The sequence below is a fragment of the Scatophagus argus genome, chromosome 15 (assembly GCF_020382885.2).
Source record: "Scatophagus argus isolate fScaArg1 chromosome 15, fScaArg1.pri, whole genome shotgun sequence".
Lineage (NCBI taxonomy): Eukaryota > Metazoa > Chordata > Actinopteri > Scatophagidae > Scatophagus > Scatophagus argus.
In genome coordinates this window covers 7,248,845-7,269,262 of record NC_058507.1, presented here as the reverse complement: position 1 = coordinate 7,269,262, position 20,418 = coordinate 7,248,845, and positions in this window count along the sequence as shown.

Here is a 20,418-nt window from a genome sequence, read left to right as displayed (position 1 = left end):
CGTTTTTAATTTGGGTTCACTTCATACAAATCATACGTGGCTTGTGGTCACTTATGGATGAAGAAGTAGATTCACAACTTGAGAAATGGGTTTAAAATATTCTGAATGAACAGTTTTTTGCATGTTCAAAAAAATTGGATGAATTAAGTCCTGCAGAGCATCATTTTCATCTCAGGTTTGCTTGATTTCCATGATGAATTTATTATTATTATTATTATTATTATGGATAACAAACAGCAGAAAAAGACTTTTTTACATTGCAGTGTGTGTCCAACTTTGTGGTAACAGCGTGAGGGATTTTTAACATGCGCCATCATTGACAAATCTGCAAGCCAGACCTCATCAACCCACATCAGTGCCTGACCCCTGATACCTGCTGCCAGGCTGTGACTGCAGCATATTAATTCCCTTTGATAACATCTGGAAGGACGTAACAATCAGATATGGCTGTCATATTTGGGCGGCCATATATTCTGTTGATGTAGAAATCAGCGTGTCAAGTCAGCCAGGAACACCATCACAGTGTGAGATTGTCGCGTTCACGGGATATTCAATTTGTAGACATAAAAGCTGTGAAAATGTGCACTCGAGTTTTCCTTCTCCAGAACCCTCACAAGGCTTCATTGAAAACTTGTGACCTAAAACTAATGATAGACTCTTGAATTAACTTGGCCTACGGAATAAAGGAGGCTGCTATTATTCATCAGAGGGTCTCTTCAAAAAGCCAATTAACAAGCTCTACTTACAGTGTGAGGAGTGATTTATTTAATGGTGACCTGGCCTTCACTGTGAATACTAAAATTCATTCCTCAGTTGAGTAACACCAGTCTACATACAAATCAGTTTCACAGAGCTCAGCGGTGGTGCTGGTGGTCAGACAGCTTGCACTTAAAAATTGTCTTAAATGGTCTTTGGGTCAAGTGTCACAGGCATATTTCGCACTATTTCCAGCTAGACGTAAATATCCTTTCAAAAGAAACATACTTTGTAGGATAAGCAATTTTTGGCAGCGATTTAGGTGATTGATTTTCCTTGGAGTTTGGGGGTAAAATACCAACATGTCCTGGTGCATGTTAACACCCTTAGCTTGATCCCGTGTTGTGTTTTTGACAGTATGCTGTAACCTTTTACCACAGACGGGGGTGAAGTAGATCTCTTAGATCAGCAGTTAAGACTTCATCCTCCTGTCTGCTTTTTTGCTGAGCGCGCTCACATAACATCGAGCCCCATCCTCCAGCGTGGAGGATTTCACTTCTCGCCACTTTGCAGCTTCACTTCCCTTTTCTGAGGATAAAGCTTTGACTTTCTTTATTAGGTTATGTACTAGTTTTATATGAGTATATGATATTAAACAGGGAGCACATGCTGTATTGCATTATCATGGATCAATACATTTATTTAAATTTTTCATTTTGTGTTTCTATTTCTGTTAATTGCTGTATATAAATAACTAAATGACTGGGATGATATAGTGAAATGAAATGCTTGGGTGTGACACAGTTAAAATGCTCTGTTTTAGGCTCACATCCGGCACAAATAATCCCATAGGTTCTCTGTTTTTTAAGCCAAGATCTCAAAAAAAATTTGTTTCCCGCTATTTAGAATTATGCAAAACCTCTATAAACTCTCTCTGCTCTCATTCGACTTCTCACAGAGATGAATCACTGAGGCCTTTAAAAACAAGGCTAAATCTCCTTTTCACAATCATGACATGTCTGAGTGTTACAACCAGTGAAATTCAGGCTGCATGCCGACATTAATCAGGTTTTATTAACTGTATCTGCATGTGGACAGAAAGCAGCAAGTCATGCAAAATTAAACTCAAGGCAACTGAAGCTCAAGGAAAGCAAAGTTTGTGATCGTTTTTCTTGGATGAACAGGCAGGCCTTTCTGACTCAACTGTGCACTTCCTGTGTTTGAAAACAAGATTTATTGTATGGATGGTGAATGTCTGAATGATTTCCCCATTGGGCTGTGTTTAGGAACCTGCAGCAGAGAAGTACATTTCTCAAAACTTAATATATCACTGTGCTGTATGGTGAAAATGATGGGGAAACATTTTGATAAGCCCCGTCTGAGGAAATGTGCTTTAATATGACATTTAAGTTCAGCAGACAAGAACTTAAGTGTTTAATTCTTCAGTAATATTGTGTCTCCTCGTGTACTGTTGTATTTCTTAAAACCAGACGGTGGAACACTTTGCCTCTAGTGCCTCAGTGATCCACTTAGCAAAGCAGCACATATCCATATCCTCACTGATGTGTGATTTATTAGTTGCAGCATATCTTGAGATTGAGTTTCCTGACAAAATTAGCTATAGAAATTAGACTGATTAATGATCCAATACTGTTGTAATGCTTGGTGGCGTTAGTGATATTTTTTTAATCATTACCTGATCACTGAACCAAACTTGCCCTTTTCCAAAAGCAAAATCAGGTGGCTGAAATTTAACCGTCTTTGTTCCTTTCTGACGTCTATATTTAACTTAAATAATGACATCGTAGCAAAAGAAGCATCTTTTCAGACTTTGCTGGTATAGTTAAATATCTTGTTTTATAACAGTATTAGAAACAAGATTAGGGAAAGAAATCATAACTTTTGGGAATAAAGTCAAAATTTTGGGGAATAAAACTTATATATTGGGTAACATTTCAAGAATTAAGTCTTGATTTAACCAGATAACAACAGACAAGAATGACATGAGGTTATAGGTTTCAGCAAAAAGCACATAATTGTCAGTTATTCTGTTACTTTAGATCAAATTAAACCAACTGATGTATTAGTAACATAACAGCATGTTTTGAAGAAATGGCCTTTTCTTGTAAAACAATGACTGCACTTTCATTCTCATCACAGCTTTTGTCATGGAACATTACAGCTTTATTAAGATAAGATAAGAAGAACTTTATTGATCCCACAGTGGGGGAAAACTATTTTTTTATTCCCAAAAATTACAGTTTCTTGTATCTTGTAAAATTACATCTTTATTCTGAAAATATTATGACTTTGTTCTCGTAGTATTGGAAATGCTTTGCTTCTTCCTACACCAGAATTGTGTTGTATTCTTTAAACCTTGATGAAAAAAAAGATGATTTTTCTGTTGAACTGATTAATCCATCTGTACAGTAACAACATGTGGTAAAATGTGAAAAAACAAGAAATTACAGTGACTGGGGAAGAAGAATATGTTGATTAGTTGTGTCTCACCTGGTCCTAACTCCATAACTCCAGCAATATTACATTTGTGTTCTTGTTGACAGGCAAGTTGACATTTTCACCGCCGAACTATTGACAAAAACAAGGGTTCAACAGCTTCAAAGCCACATTAGATGATCTATCATCTTAGCTGTGCTATAAATACCAAAACATTGCAGCTTAAGCGTCACCTACAGTAACATGCGGTTTAGACTGATCTGTATTCCCATAGTTCCCCAAATCTGTCACAAGGCTTTGTCTGTTCTGCAGCCTTTTTCATTTTGTTATGGACATGCCACTGGGCATTCACTGGCCCCAAATCACAGCAGTATAATCTTGGTAAAAATAGATTATTAACAAGCATCAAACTGTGTCTTGTCATGTTACGATATTCCAGGTTGACGGTAATGAGTTGGAATAATGTCATGCCACCTACCAGGCTGGCCTGCTCAACATTTATGAATGCCTGTGGTGTGACTGATGTGGTCTGTCACCCAGGCCCAGAATGTGCATGCTTTGTATTTGTGTGATTTTAAATATTTATGTGTACTGTATGTGTGTGTGTGTGTGTGCATAGATTGGTTCTTAGGAGATCTGTCATGCTCTTTGAATAATCCTAAATATCCTAAATCTTGTAATTTTGGCTTTGACAGCTGCGTGTCAGAATCTATGAATAGAATTACTGCTGTGGAAAATCTATGTGTAATCAATCAAAAAGCAGTGTATCAAGCATCAAATGTGGGGATTTTGAGCCAAAACCACAGGGGAAACAATATATAATGAGAACAACCCCCGCATCCATCCCACACACACACACACACACTTCGGTTTATTATTTGTCAAAGAAGATATAAGTACATTCACGCTCCTCGTCCCACTCGTCTGCACACAAACCCAACATGCTGCACTCACACTTTTCATGTGCTGCATGGGCTCTTTTCTCTGCTTCATGCACTCACTGTACGTCTAAGTATGTCTTAGTTTTCTTCTTCTCAACTGATGCATAGCCAACAAGGCAGGTGATTCATAATTAATGCTCAGCTGAATATATTGAAATTCATCATGTATGTGTTTGACCATGGGTATCCCACGGAGATGCAGTCTTAACATTGCTTTACACACCATGTTTCCCTCTGCATTTCTCGCATGAGCCGCCTGGCGAGTTCATATTCCATTCAGTCAAGTTTCAGGCTCCCTTTTGAAAGCGATAGCTTATAAGTTGTTCTTTTACTTGCACCACATGCGACCAGGGTGATCTATCATCAAGGTGGATTTTTTTTTTGTTTGTTTGTTTCCACTTGGCCAAGTCACTTTGGTTTTCATCAAACAACAATACGGATGGAGAAGCCGTCGTGATAAGCCTGTCTGTGCATCTGCACACCACATCTGTTCTCGCTAAATTAATGCATTTCAACCATATCACAGTCCAAAATTGCTTCTCTGGCTTTGTTTCCTCTCACAGTGGCTGTTATTGACCAGTCAGATGCGATAAAGCACATGATGTACAGTTTGTGCTATTGTTCGGGATAAAAATGCATGGTCTGTGACCACATTTCTCACTGCCTACAGGTGAAATATCAAATTTGTTTTTGTTTGTTTCTTTAGGCCACAGTTTCTTTTTGATACTAACACTGAGGGGCTCCAAAGTCACAAACTTCTTTGCTGCATTTGAAGCAAATTTTAACATATATATGTTTTAACAATTCTGCACAAATACAAGTAAATCTTCTCATTGAACACCCATTTGGGGACTTATGGGGCACAGAAGGTCAGTCAGATGGTTTTTTTGTAGCTACTGTAACAAGGAGAGTCTGTGCTTTAGTCCTTTAAATATTTCCTTTTTACATGCTTAAAAACAACATCCAACAAGAAAAGTCAAGAGTGGGAGTTCCCTAAGTGAGGAGAAATCAAAAAGTAAATCTAGCATTATGGTAAATTTTGTTATTTTCAAAAAAATTCCACTAAAAGACCAAAAGCAACTATGTGTTAGCTCTTTTGTGGCACTCAGCTCCTAACCCACAATTTCCCACTGAAAATGTGAATCTTACTGATGTTACCCATACTGAACTGGTTGTGAATATCAATGGAATTTATTCCTAGGAGGCATAATTTCTGTATATTTAGAATAAACTACATTGGCCGTGTTCACAATGATGAAGGAACAAATGTAATACCTTTTTAAATATTATGGCTTAGTGGAACAAGCAACATCTGACTGTAGCTGTGCCATCAAAATACTTGTTAATAAGATCTATTCATTGCTAGTTTTGGTATTTTCATTTTATAAAATATACTCCAGAATGCTCTCAGATAATACTATGCTTTAAGTAGTCAAAGCAACAACTATCATGGTAGTGTTTGAATATTCTGACTGCACTGATTAAATGTACCTGCAGGTACTTTCAGGTTGTATTCTATGTGGAATCCTAAGAAAGCAGACACTTTGTGCCCTTTTCCACTTTGAAAGAAAATTAATCTTTGTCACACTATAAGCCAAGCGCCTTGTGTGCCACGGCTGCTTTGTTGTGCTTTAATGCTACCAGGCAACTTCTCAGACATGGGGAAGATTACCAGTCACATCAAAAGACCAAGCTGCCAATCTCAAACCTGTTGAGAACAGACGAGTTTCTCCCTTTTAGTGAAAGGATTCCCACAGGTAATCCTCTAACTTTCCACATGCAGTTGTGACCAGAATATCTTTATGTGTTTAGGAAACATAACAGAATATAGCTGTTGCATTGTACTATGACATTGTTATATTTTAAATATACAGTCAGTAGCTGAAACCACTCTTATGCTTTTTGTGGCCCAAACCAATGTGTTTGTGGCTCCAAAGCCACCAAATGGTTTCATTTCATTATGTGGAACATCTTAGCTGTGGTGCCTCACAAGGCAATTGAATGTTTATGCCAAAGGCCAGTAAACATCCATGAACATCCTACTGTGTTAGTGGGAATGGAGTGTGAGTGTGTGTGTGTGTGTGAGAGAGAGCATTCACTGTAGATGGAAGAGAAATCAGCACTGTGGTTTGACCCCTGACTGTTCATCCTTCAGCTCTCATTGCATCAGTCCTGCCAGAAACACTCCTTTTGCTGCAGCTACAGCATCAAGGTCCCACATGTATAACCATGGCCTCTGACAGCTGGAATGGGGCCACACACGCGCGCACACACACACACACACACACACACAGAGTTAAAAATACCCATAAATATACCTGACCTTGTTGAGAAATGTGGTTTAAAACCCCTTTTAGCTTTTAATATGCAGTAAATACAGGTTGTGTTTACCAAATCTCATTACCTGAAATTAAATTTGCCAGCTACACAAAGAGGAAAGAGCAGGATACTCCACATTATTGTGTTACTAAAATAGAAATACGCTCATTCCAACAGGAGCTTATGTGAAAGGTTTTGGGGCATGCATGGAAATTAAATCATTTTCTTTTACAAACGTTTAGAAAAGCAGTTCAACTGAGCTGGCTTTCAATCTGCTCCTATTTTTGTCACATTCATAGCAGTGTTACTAATATTAACTTGAAGGCCGGTCTCTTCAGATTCTGTCTTTATTTTGGTAAGTGGAGAAATAAAGGTATGCAGAGGAGGATCTGAGAGTCTTATACTGTAGGTCTGATAAGTTTTAAAGCTGTGGGACCACTCAGTGAACATAAAAACAACTGTCATCATCATGAAGGACCTGAAGATGTCAATCATGATTAGCTGATAGTGTTGTAGCTGTAGAATTTATCCCTTCCTTCTTGTTATTGTTGTTGTGACTACTATGAGTGTATCATAAGCAAATAATGTACAGAATATGATGAAACAACCTCTGGCAAACATATCATTACTCACTTCAGAGCTTCAGAGCCCCTGGATTCATGGGTCCGGTGTAGCTGCTTTGGGCAACACAGTGTTGTAGTTAAAGCTTTACCTGATTTCTCCACATCTATCATTACCAAATAATCCAAATATATTATTACTTAAATTATTAAAGACAAAATATGTTGAACCAAAGAACTGAAGGGGGTCTCCAAGAGGCTGAGCTGTGGCTGTTACGTCTACTAAATGGTTGAAAATTGTTTAAATGGATCAAATGCAGGGAACAGATCTCTTCCAGGTGACAAGAAAGTGACCATGAATGTTGGGTAAACATTTATCTTCAAATGGATATCATATCATATATTCATGACACAGCTGAACACAACAGTCAATACAACCTTTAGGCGATGCCGTCCTTTTAATCCATATTATCTGATCCACACATTTTAGCACCCTTCAGGTAATATCTGCTTCCTTTTTCCCCTGAAGTAATATTTAATACAGCCTCAAATATATCTGATTCCATTAAATGCAAGGCCTCACGACATCTTCACCCTGGGGAAATCATGTGACACGACAAAACTCTTTTTTTTAAAAATTTATTTATTTATTTTGGGCTTGCCTGTCTTCCCCACGTCCTTCATGTGCTCTCACCCGTCCTAAATGAATGGAAATTAACTGCTCGTCTGAATTCTACTCCCATGATCACCAGATTAATTTGGGGATATTCCTGTCTGATGTTCATCTTAGCCCAAGGCTCAACTCATCCCTTCCTCCACTATAAATAAAATTGACTTTCAGATGTTCCCTCTTCATTTTTGTGCACTTCCTGGCACTGATTGTTTTGTCCTTTTGCATAATGGTAGACAGACAGACGTGGACCAAAACAAATTATGAAAACAGGCTTGTGCGGGAGATTTAGTCACACACACACACACAAACAACACACACTCGGACAGTCTGTCATGCCTGAATGCCACAGCACACGGCCACTCTGCTGGGTCACTTGCCTGTGTATGGAAATGTGCACACGGCTGATTTTTAGTACCAAATGCAGGGCAAGCTGTCCTGACCTTTGAGTTACTCCCTCCCTCTGTGGATGTAGTATGTGTGCATACAACATGTTTTAGTATGAGAGAACAACGCTGGACAACTGAGACACCTTGGAGGCCCACTGGCTCAGGTGCATGTCGTGTAGTTGGGATGCTCGGCGTGTGAACGGCCTTGGATTATTGTTGCATGTCATCGTCTGCTGTTGCACTCTCTCTCTCTCTCTCTCTCTCTCTCTATCTGTCAGTTTTATCTTAACAATGAAACATCCAGTAAGGGACTGCAAACGGGGGTGCACGCTGGACATAATTGGCATTTTAAATCAATATAGAAATTACATGGAATTCTTTGGTAGCAGAAAACGTTATTGATTATTCTACCGTAGATGACGCAAAGCATCGTTTGATTCTTGTCGAGGCACACATTGTCTTGTCTTTATGTGCTTTGTGCCATCCATATCACAAAAGCATGTCCACATCTCTCTCTGTGCTGTCGTAGATCTGTAAGAGAGAAAGTAGTTTAAAAAGGAACAAAAAGCCGATAAAATCCACAAGCCCACTAGATTTAACTCATTTAACTTCACCACCACCAGATGAAGGATATACATTTTTGGATGAGTATATGTGTAGTAGTAGTAGTAGTAGTACAGTACCTGTATAGTTTAAAACCAGTAAACTGGACTCAAACACCACACTTTGCTTAAATCAACATCTTTTTGACACAGAATATTTTGACCTTCTCTTAGGCAGAGGGTACTGCAGGACTGTTGTATTACATCTGTGCAAAACCACAAATGGCTCGATCAAGATGTTAAGAGGGAAACCATCTATCTGATATTTTCTCAGAACATGCAGTGCTGTGTTTCTGTGTGTGAATCAAAGCAGACATTCCTGATCTAAATATGTAAAGTGACTGACAGGCAGCAGCTCGTCTCCTGCCTGCTGCCAGTGTATTATTCTGATTTTACACTCTGCTGAGTTTGTTGTCGTGTGTCTTGTGTGTGTTTGTTTGCCATCATTGCTAACAACATGGTTATAGGCTTCCCTTGTGACCTATAGAAACGTGGGCTTATAACACGCCCAGGTCGAGGGTCACACTGAGTCACGAATTGCATTCAAGGACAATGGGTGATTCACGTCTCAGATCAAATCTGCAACCGTAAATTTCATCTTCCATTTTTTGATTAGGAGTCCATTTTGGTATCAATTTCTTTTATTACTCTGCGTGCGGAGAGGAATAAACCAGATGTAACCTGCTGAAGGTCATTTTATAAGAGGCGGATTTTATTTGGAAGCTCCAGATAAATGTCAAAACACAGTGCTCAGTATTTGGTGATTTCATTTGATGTAAATTCCTGTAAACAAGATGACACCACTCGTCATTTTCAAAAGTTTTTAAATGAGATATTTAGCCATTAAAACCTGCAGTAATACATTTAAGACAACATTTAAGACATTCAGTTAATAGAGGGAAAGGATTTGCTTGATTTAGAAAATACAAAATCTACAGACATGACAGAAAAAACACAAAACTTTATTATTTCATTTTGGACTAATTACCAAACAGAAATAGACATTAAATCCTTGTGAACCTCCTTCATTCCACAGACAACTTCATATTACCATAACTGAATCAAATCTGGTCCAAAATGTCACTGCCCTGCTGGTGTGATCAGCTCTGAAACTACAGTAGAAAACCAGGCATATTTCCTGTTTAATCTTTCTAAAATAACACATTTGCTTTAATCACACTCAAACATATAGAGAATAGATAGAGTAGGTCATTGTCTAATGAGTACTGGCTTTTGTTTCATCACAAAGGCATATCATTCACTACTTGGGAATTGAATTCACATTGAAGTCACTTAAATCATTGCAGTGGTGGAAAAGAGGCAACACTAAGAGCCCAGTGAAGTTTAAACAACAAAAAGTAATTGCATGACACACGTTTCCCTGTAGGCTGTCATTAACTGAATACCTCACATTATCTTAACTATCTTGCCTCCAGAGAAGATAGTTCTTCTGCGATTTAGTTTTGTTTTTTGTTTTTTTTTTATTCTGGAATTTTTTTTTGCTTCACTCTCTGAGTCATTGTGACAACAGCATTAAAGCTGCTACAAACCAGAAAGAAAATAAGATGAAGTAAGCACAAAATACTGACCTGACTCCTCACGTTTTCTGCAGTAGTTCTGATGAGGAGCTCACGCTGTGCCACCTGCTGACTTTTGGGTTGAATATTTCATGGAAACTAAAATCTGCAGACAGAATCATTCAATACTTGTTGTTCAGTAATAACTCAAATTCTTGTGTCCATCCTCACTTATTACAAGATTTGTTTCAGTTTTAATCTCAACTCACAAACTTACAGGTATTTAAGGGTGGTTTTATTTTAGAGGGTGACTGACTACATCAGTTCTAAAGAATACAATGGAGCACTTGAAAGCATAACTTTATTGTACATCATGTAATGTATGAGCAATCTGTCAATCAAAAAATCACCACAATAAAAGACTGTTTTTACAGAAAAGAATTCCAGCACCTGTCGTCTCCCTAAACAAACAAACACGGAGAGTGCTGATCAAAACAGAGACGTTTTCGCTCTCTTTCTTGCTACAAGGATGTGCTCACCGTTGAGACAGCCGGTTTATCCAGTGGAGTCACGCTTATCCTCTGTGATTTAACACGTATAACACGGCCTGTCCATCAGCTGGCACCCATGAGGGCTTCGACAGCGCCGCTTCATCCTTATTGCCTGCTGTAAACCATAAACAGCAGCCATTTCTTGAAGCTATAACATGTACCTGCCAACACGCATCCTCAATCCCCTGCTGTGCTGTCACCGGCAGCCCACGACTTAACCTTTCATTTCTCATTTTCCACAGTCGCTCTTCTTCCTCCTTCCTGCATCTCAAATTCAGATTGCTGCCTGAATAGGTAATGGCACATGGGGCAGCAGAAGGTTGTGGCTTTGCGCTAAGTGATAGATGGGCAGTGCAGCGCGTCACAAGGCATCTATTGAACATCTGGAGGCGAGAAGCGACAGGTGCTGATGTGACCACTCTCGAGGCAGTGCCCTTCGAAATGGCATACAAGGGTCAGCTATATATATATATATATATGTATATATATATACATATATATATATATGTGTGTATATAGCATCAGGATCATGTCATCATTTCTATTTGCCACCTGGAAAATTCACTTTTGTATGCAAATTTTCAAAAAAAAAGAAAAGAAATTACACCACATTATGTTTTAAAATAGGATAGTAAAGGACAGAAAAAACAGCTGCATGTTACTGTTTGCTTAATGATTCCTCAGTTCAGATGAGATCAGGCTTTCTTTCAAGGTGTAGCCTGAATGTGTGAATACTTGGGTCACTAATGATGGGGTGATGAGGGGTCTTATCCTTGCCTTGAGGCTCCCTTTTAGCAGGTTTTCCTTCACACTCTGTTGCATCCGGGCTTTTCACTTTCACTTAAAGCTGCAGGCCATTTCAGCTCTGTCACTTTGATCCTGTGCAACTGCAAGCCTAGAGGGCTGCAGCAGGTGGGAAAAACTGATGAGTCGAATGGAGTAATTTAAGTGGATTTCATATACCAGCATGTACTTTGCATGTACATATCCAGCAGTTATGGAGTAATGTGTGAGTGTGTCTGGCCACCTGACAAACATAAGTCCAGTTTTTGCTCTGTTTTGTTTTCCACCGACTACTGAGGGAAATATTTGTCGCTTGCCCCTTTATGTTCACAGCTAACTGTGTTCATCTGCTGAACAGGGCGTATTTGAAAAGGAGCAATTTTCCAAATATGGCCAGAATTATGCTGCTGTTAGGTTTGTGTTGTATAGCTAACATACTCTCAGCTTGGCTAGCTGTGGAGATAGCAAGAAAACCAAAAGAGATTTTTTTAACTAAGAAAACTGTTTTAACTTCCTTGTGAGCTAGAGGACCTAGAGTCTACATGGATTCACGCACAGGCAGTAGCCAAAGAAGTAGAGAAGGAATATTTTCATATCTTCCTCAGTAAACTGAGGATTTATTTCGACCAAACCAGAAAAAAACAGAAACCTTAGAATGAGGTATGTTTTATGGTGAGTTAACAAGGCAATTAAGCTTGTCTTCATTCCATGAAAGAAAGGGAGTGGTGGGTCACACACATGACCTTCCCCCAGGAGACTGTGAAAGGGAACACGTCAATGATCTTTGTGTGTCTCATCCATGCACACTGGGGAACCTTCTATGCATGGATTAATCGTGTCAAAATGGTGGTATTTGACTGGGTTCAAAAGTATTGATTATAGCCCCTTTATGTAAAAGGATAAAAATGTGTATTATTGCATTATTATTACTGACGCTAAACATGTAAAAATATGTTTATTTTGCAGATACTTTAGCTAACTTAACAACCTTATATTCTGCTGGGTACTTTAATCTGTAACAGTGCATCATATTTTACAAGCTCATCACATGGTTTGAAATCTGAATCTGGAAAGCAACTATGGATGTTAGATAAATGTTGCAAAATAAAAGTATAAAGTATCAGAAATACAAATACTCAAATATGTACTACATCCCACCACCATCTTCAGTGTTTTAAGCTGCTAATGGCTTAGAAACTCCATGAAAAATGTAAATGTACCAAAATATAGATACTTGTGTATTCAACTATATACATGTTTCGGTCTTGCTGGGTGCTAAACAGCCCTTTAGGCTGTTCTTTTGCAACACAGTCCTCCTTGTGCTCTCAAAGAGAGCCAGAGAAAACCAGAAATCCTGTTTCACATTTCTTTATGATCGTATATAAACAGCAACTGTTTTACTTGCAGACATAAAAGGCTCTCCAAGGAGCATTGCTTTATACTAGAAGGCACGGAAAGAGTTCACAGGTCAGTCTGAATTGTAGGAGGATTTTCTTATGATGATGTTTGTGGGAAGAAGCTGTGCTATTTAGCCTCTAATTAAGAATCCGTCAGCCTCAAATATGGAGACATTTATCTGCGCCTCAGGGTCTCTTTGGTGCAGTAACTAAAACTCAGCTTTCATAATGTGTGGCTGGTCGTTCCTCTGTGTTCCCTCCCCTTGATTTATCACATCAATCAGCCAGTTACTGTACGTATTGTTCTCGCAGTCACAGAAGCGACCCGGCTGAATGAGTTAGGATGCAATTGGATGATGACGTCTGGAGGAAGCGGCAGGGGCCAGTAATGAGCTTGTATGTCAGGACTGTAATCTCATCTAGATGTAAATGTATTCTGGTACAAGTTGGCCCACTAATTTATTCATCCAGGGGAAACTTCATCAATTTATCCCTCATTTCACTATCAAGACACTGCAAAAGTCGTCTTGAGGTAGAGTGGGGAGAGAAGACGCCTGATTCCACTTTGAGATTTTGCTGTAGTTTTTCCTCGCAGCAAGAGGAACATGGGAAAGGAGAGGATATTTTTCACTTCAAATGTGAGATTGAGAACCAGTGTGGCTTCTGTGAGGCTGTGTAATTGCTTCATATTTAATAGGACAAACTTGCAGCCGGGTGGGTGAGAGTCAGCCTCAGACGAAAGCGGCGGTTGCGTGCCCCGTGCTTGCGCTCTTGCTTTTATCCTTGTCGGCCTGTTTCCGGTATGCACTTCTCGTGTTTGCTGCAGCGGTGCATGAAACGTTTCACCGGATGACTGTGGCCAAGCACTCACAGTGAACCTGTCTCACTGATGTGTATGTGTTGGAGTGAATCTTCAGCGGTAGTGGGTTAGTCATGTAAAACCCGTCTTGTCTTGTTGCACTAGTGAAATGTACTTTGGCTATTTTTGGAAGGTGAAATGAAGACATAACCTTAAGTGTTTTTTTATAATCTGAATCTCTGTTTCTTGGTTCAAGCCTCTCTGTGTGGAGTTTGTATGTTAATTGTGTGTCCTGCCTGCTGAGAGTTAGAGGAAAGAAAAGAAAGACGAGAAGTTAGGAGATGTACAGCAGATATTTCAAACAATGGCTCATCCATCTTTCTCTGACTGTGTATAAGTAATACTGTAATACTGTTCACTTATACTGTAATAAGTGAACTGACCTTGCTTAAACTGTAAAACTCAGATCATGATACTACCTGACTTTGTCTGTCTTGTATCTGACTTGCAGGTTCAGGGCTGACTGATTATTAGTTAGTTTTTGTCTCTGTGAGGCTACAAAGCCTCACTTGAAGAGATTTTAAGGATCTGAAATGGGAGGCAGTGCATGTGTGTTGTCCTGTCCAGATTGGACCCCACTTGTTGCCAAATGCATTTTGAGTCCTTCCTCTCCTGACCCTGCATAGTTAACCAGGTAAAGAAAATGAATGGACAGATTGAGCAAGTTGCTGCCAGAATTCCTAAAATATGAATCCTCACCACTGAAATATTGATTTTTGTGTTTTCTTGCTGTCACTATACCGTCTGGGGACGATGATTCGATCACTGTGTAGTTTCACTGGAGGGCCTAATCTTGTAGACCAGATGAATGGTAAGTGGTCTCTAAAAGGCTGTCAGTGTTTATTAAATGAGAGCTCTTTGAAAAGGTCATCAACCCTGTCTGTTCACACACACTCACTCTCTCTCTCTCTCTCTCTCTCTCTCTCTCTCTCTCTCTCTCTCTCTCTCTCTCTCTCTCACACACACACACACACACACACACACACACACACACACACACACACAAACATAACAATCATCCCTCCCTTGCCATTCCCTGAAGCAAGGACAACGTGCAGTGTGAGGCACAACATGCAGGGATAAATATGAAGACCAATGTCATTCAGCTGAGCTCAGAAATCATTTTTAATATAGCTCTATTTAGTTGGTTAAGTGGACAGTGAAAGTCTGTGTTGTTTAATAACAGATTTTTTTAAAAAATGATCTTTTGTGTTTTCAGATTTGTATCATGGTAATAGAATTTAACCAGTTATTGTATATAATAAACATACAAGTTACCACTGTTGCATCTTGAAATTGAAAAATCTATGAGTTATCCAAAACAAGACAAACTAAAAATTCTTCATGTGCAAATCAAGCTGATTGTATGCTGGATGCTGCCATGCTGGATTTAAAGCAGGAAGCATTGCAGAGTTAGGTTGGCTACTAGTGGCCTGGGCAGCTGAACAAAAGCTACCTGGAGGAACTCTTTAACATGCAATAAACTGATAGTAGACAAGAAGAGACATCACTGAGTAGCACTCTGCTCCTAAGATGTCATTAACTATCTCCTCTTTACAGTGTGTTGCTCTAGATTTTCAAAAAACGTTATTATTTCTGTTATGCTTTTAAGAAGAGATCATTTTCTCTCCTTATCCCAAGATTATATCCCAAGATTAAATCTATAGTAGCGTGGTTTCTTTTTCAAGGGTTGGATAAGGTCGTGCATTGGGTGTAATTAATGATTATGAATTATTCATGCATACAAGAAGATGCAATGCATTAGCCGTTAATCCTCAGCAGGTGACACATTGTCTGCCCGAGCTAATGGAATAATTGTCTCCTCTAATTTTGTCACTGGAGTCAAATGAACAGACACTTGAAAATTACCAACTCCAAAGGTTGTATTTCATGTTGGATTCATCTTTCACCGTGCGTTTAAGGAGAAAGTAGGACAACTACAAGGTCATGTCCTGTGGCAGACTCATTAAGAAATTGGTCAGGTGTTACACAGTCGGTATTGATGACAGATTTACTGTCTGAGTTAATGTGTAAATCTCTGTATCGCTGGAGCTCATGAATGTTTGATGTCTTTATTTTCATTTTTACCCTGCAAAGGCATTAAGTGGTGTTAACTTGAGAGCTGCCTGTCAAAAGATGTTTTGACGTATGTGTTAGTTAACAGCTAAACTTGGCTTCACGTGAATGCTTAATGTCTCATATTGACTCCAATTTGTGGCAGCTCGTTTTATTTCACAACACTCTCTGCTCTTGCTCTTTTCACACTTATGCCGCTTTTCCCTTGTTTCTATGTTAGCTGTTGTGGGAAAAAAAGCAAAAAACAAAAAACAAACAAAAAAACTGATTACGTGCAGGATGAGTTCCACCCGGGGGCGGCTGAGTAAGCCGGTGTCTTGACATGATCCCCTGCAAAGATGGACAACCACGCTCCCCTCAGTATCATGGTTTGTATTAAACAATGGTGTGTGGAGGCTTGACCTCAGTAAAAACACAGCTTAATGTTTTTTTTCCCCCGCATCCCTGTGAATAGAAACACTTAGCTGTCATCGCAGTGTGTTTGTGTCATTTCTCAAATCCCTGCCTGAACTTTGAATGTTGCTGAGAGCAGGAGATTAGATTTTGTCCAGAGTGCAGCCCCACCTTTTTAAACCACTCGCAGCATTGAATGTCATTGGACCCCATCAGTGCCAAGTGCAGTGGACACCATTTGCCACAGAGTGAATACAGATCAGTTACAAAGTCACACTTTTGAAGCTCTAAACAGAATATAATCAGTGAAGTATGCCACTAAATCTCCCCCCAATTACTTCACATTGCTGGTGTTTTATCATATTGTAATTTGTGACTCTTTTTCTCCTTGTTCCTCTTGCTTGTTACCTTCTGCGACAGCTAGATGTCAGCAGCTGACAAATTTTGGTTGGGTCTCATATTTGGGCAAACCACAGTGAAACATCAGGATGACCTCAGACATTATAGCATGTCATGTGCTGAGGATGGACAAAATATTAGGAACACCAGCACTTTACAATTAAATGCAAAACAATCTAAAATCAATACAGTAAATGCCAGCTTTTTTTAAATCTGTCTTTTTATGTTTCATTTTAGTAAAACATATAAAATGTTTTTGCTTGACTAATGCATTAATTAAAATGTATAGCCTATTGGTTCATCCCTAATTAATCTATTGAATACAGAGAATAAAATGTTCATATCAAAAATAAAATGAAATGAATGAATGAATCCTGAATTACTGATTATCCATCAGCAGAGGGCAGTGTGTGTCCATCTCTCCCCCTCCTCCTCCTCCTCCTCCTTCTTCTAGTCCTCCTCCTCCTCCTCGTCCTTTTTAATCCGGACTTGTTTTTGGAGCTGTGAAATTACTCTGGCATCTTAAATGAAGACATCCCCTCTGTTGCTTGGCAGTCATCTGCATGCTTGTTTTGTCTGCCTCTGTATCCTATGCCTGTGCTCACAGCACAGCTTAATGTTCAGCAAAGCAGCGGTAGCTCTGTGTTTTCATCCTTCATCAGAGGAAGGTGCTTGAGTCCAACAAGCAGACAGCAACTGTGACGATTGTGACCCCATTAAAATGTGACGGTGTGCCAAAGCTGGAAGTGGACTGGAGTCTGCTGCTGCTGCTGCTGCTGCTCAAACACCTGATGAGAGGACTCCCTAAACGCAAACACTGAAAAAGTCAGTGTGTAACTCATTATATACAAATGGTTGTTTTGGACCCATTCAGACATTTGTCCCTCATGGAGTTTTATCTTCTATGGCCATTGTTTTTTTTACAGTCTTTACAATCAGTTACTTAGGCCCAAATTTAGCTTTAATAGTGTAAGCTTTTCACGCCAGGTTAAGTAACTGTTATTTGCAACTTATGTGAACCTGAAACATAAAGAAATTGAAGGACAACGTTTATTGTTTTCTGACCTAATTTTGGCTGGTTAGCATGAAGTGTTGTGGCTTTTTGTGGTGAAAGTATAACCTCATTATCCCTCTTATTGCTGTTAAGAAAAATCCTGCACGGAGTCTTAAAATCCAGTCTTACATTTTGCATTCTTACATATTCAAGCTGGCATTAACTTTACGAATAAAACTGCGAGTTGAAACGTGGTTCTTTTCTTTTGTAATTAATCCTTCTTCTGTGTGATTTTTACCTGCAGTATAGTTTTGATTTCTGTCATTTTTCAAGACAGTCATTTCATTCAAGTTGCCAGTCAAATTCAATGGATTGTACAGATTATTCCACTTATATTAAAGTATTATACTAAATAAAGCAATGTGAGTTGAAAAAAAAAATCTCTTGGCTTTATAAAACCTTAAAAAAAAATGCAATAATCCATCTTAATGAAAAATTGCCATGATAATTAATGCTGTTATAACTTGTTTTGGAAAGCGAAATAGTTTCCCCAAAGTTGAAATAAATAAATAAATACAATACTCTTACAGTAAGTGTGCAAATGTTGTCCACCATTTCCACGTGAGGACATTTCACCAGTGCAAAAACCATACAAACATAAGGTTCTACCTGGATATACCAAAGATGTGCTCCAAACAGTAAGAATAGAGTGAATGTACATCCAGCAACTGCACTGCATGTGTGCCACCTCGACAACTGGACTGATTGAAGTGCACTGGGGTGTTTCAGCCCTTGAATATGAGTGTGTCTGGTCGGTGTCTTTTTTTCTGCCTAAACCTCACGTCTGCCCGGCCTTAATCATTTGGCCATGGAGTCATCCATTCCTCTCCTGTGGGTACAAATCAGACTCAAAGTGAGAAGTACAGTAAGAGCAAAACCCATTCTGCTGAGCTTATCCACTACAGTCTAAGCTGTTAGCAAGCATTGATTTCACACCAGATCAAACCCATCTTTACACTTTCTGGCCGGCAGTCCTTGCACTTGAACGTTGGAGTTCAAATGCAAAAAAAAATATCAAAAGAGGTTTTGTTTGAATCAGTAGTTTTTCATACACGCACGCTTTTGCTCATAAACAGACATTGCAGCCCCAAGCTCTGCACTCTATCGATCAGCTCTGCAGTCTTTGTTTAGACAGCAGTGACAGATACTGGGAGCTGAGTCTTTCAGTCTCAGCTTAAGACAACACAGCTGTCCCCCTCAACCCCACCCCCCCCCCTCCACTTTTGCTGCTCCTCTGCCCATTAAAAAACTGCTTGCTGTGATCCATCCTCCCCCATGAAGGCACCCATTTCTTTATGTTTACTCTTACTCTATGTTTATGTTTAGGTTTGTTAGGTATGTCGTTGTGCCATAAAATCTCTCCATGGCAAAAATCAGTGAAGTCACGTTTCATATTTTTTGTTAGTTGTGATTATTAGCTTATAATAAATTTCGCATATTGTATATTCTGAGAGTATAAACCCTAAATCTTGCAGCACAGTAAGTTGAGATGCAGCGTGATCTCCAAACCACAAGTCAAAATCTTCCAACTTAAGACTTTCTGGTCGGCTAGCAAAATACTTAGAGAGATCAGCCTGGATTTATAAAGGAAAAGTTGGCTGACAGTTGACAAAAGAGCTTCTTAATCATGCTGCTCCATGACACCAGACCCAAAGTAAATATTAACATAATTAATCACAGTCAGCACATCACCTGCGGTCAAAGAGCTGCGCTGAAATTAATTCAAACACCCCATCGCTTTCACCTGAATGGAGCAGAATGTATTAAACCTGAGGTTAGTTTACCCTGAAGACAGATGTTTAACCTGCTGTAAGGAGAGAATTTAATGCCAGAACTGGTTCACTACTTTTTATTTTCATAGTTTGTGGATGGAACAAGAATTTAAATGTTTAGATTAATAGCTGACAAATACAGTTTACAGCCTTAAGTTACCAAGCAGAGGCTCATAAAGTGTTGATAGTGGTGACCCACTTTCTAAGGTAAAGATGATGACTACAAAGCACGTTTGCTCTGTCAAGTGAGCATCCTTGGCTTGTGTCCTAAATGCAAGACAAACTGCTTTGAAGCACCCTCTCCTTATAATGACTTTCTCTTCCTTGTCTTGTCTACTGCTAATAAAGCAGCCTGTGTGTGTGTGTGTCTGAATGTGTGTTTTAGAGAAAGAAGAGATAGATGCGTGGGAGTGTTGTTTGCATGTGTTTTATGATCTTAATACAAGCATAATGATAGGAGAATCTCACATAGTGGAGGGAAAACTAATGACTTTTTTCTCATTACGCTCTGCTGGTCTGCAGGTTTTAGCTCATCGTTTTTCAAATTGTGCAAAGATGGCAGACAGGAAAATTATTCTCATCAATGTTGTCCTGGAATTGACATTCTCTTCACAAGGGCACACTGATGTTAAAGCAATTTGAATTTGTCTTTGTTTTACTGTTTTGCCATTTTTGTATGTACTCCCTTTGTATTAAATCATTAAGTCTTTGGTTTATCAGCACATCTAATAATTATTTTGGGACCTTCCTGTGATTGGTCTGCCATCAGGCCCTTTCAGTCGTCCCCTGTCCAAACACACTGCTTATCCAGACATCAGCACATATTTACCAAATCACCAAGTAGCGTTAGACTTGGTCTTGTCTGTAAATAACCAACCTTTTTGAGTTGGGAGAGGCAGAGGTCTAGCTGGAGACAACAGTCATGTTTACTGATGTTGCTATACAGGACTCCAACAGCTTCCCATTCAAGCATCATTTAGCTT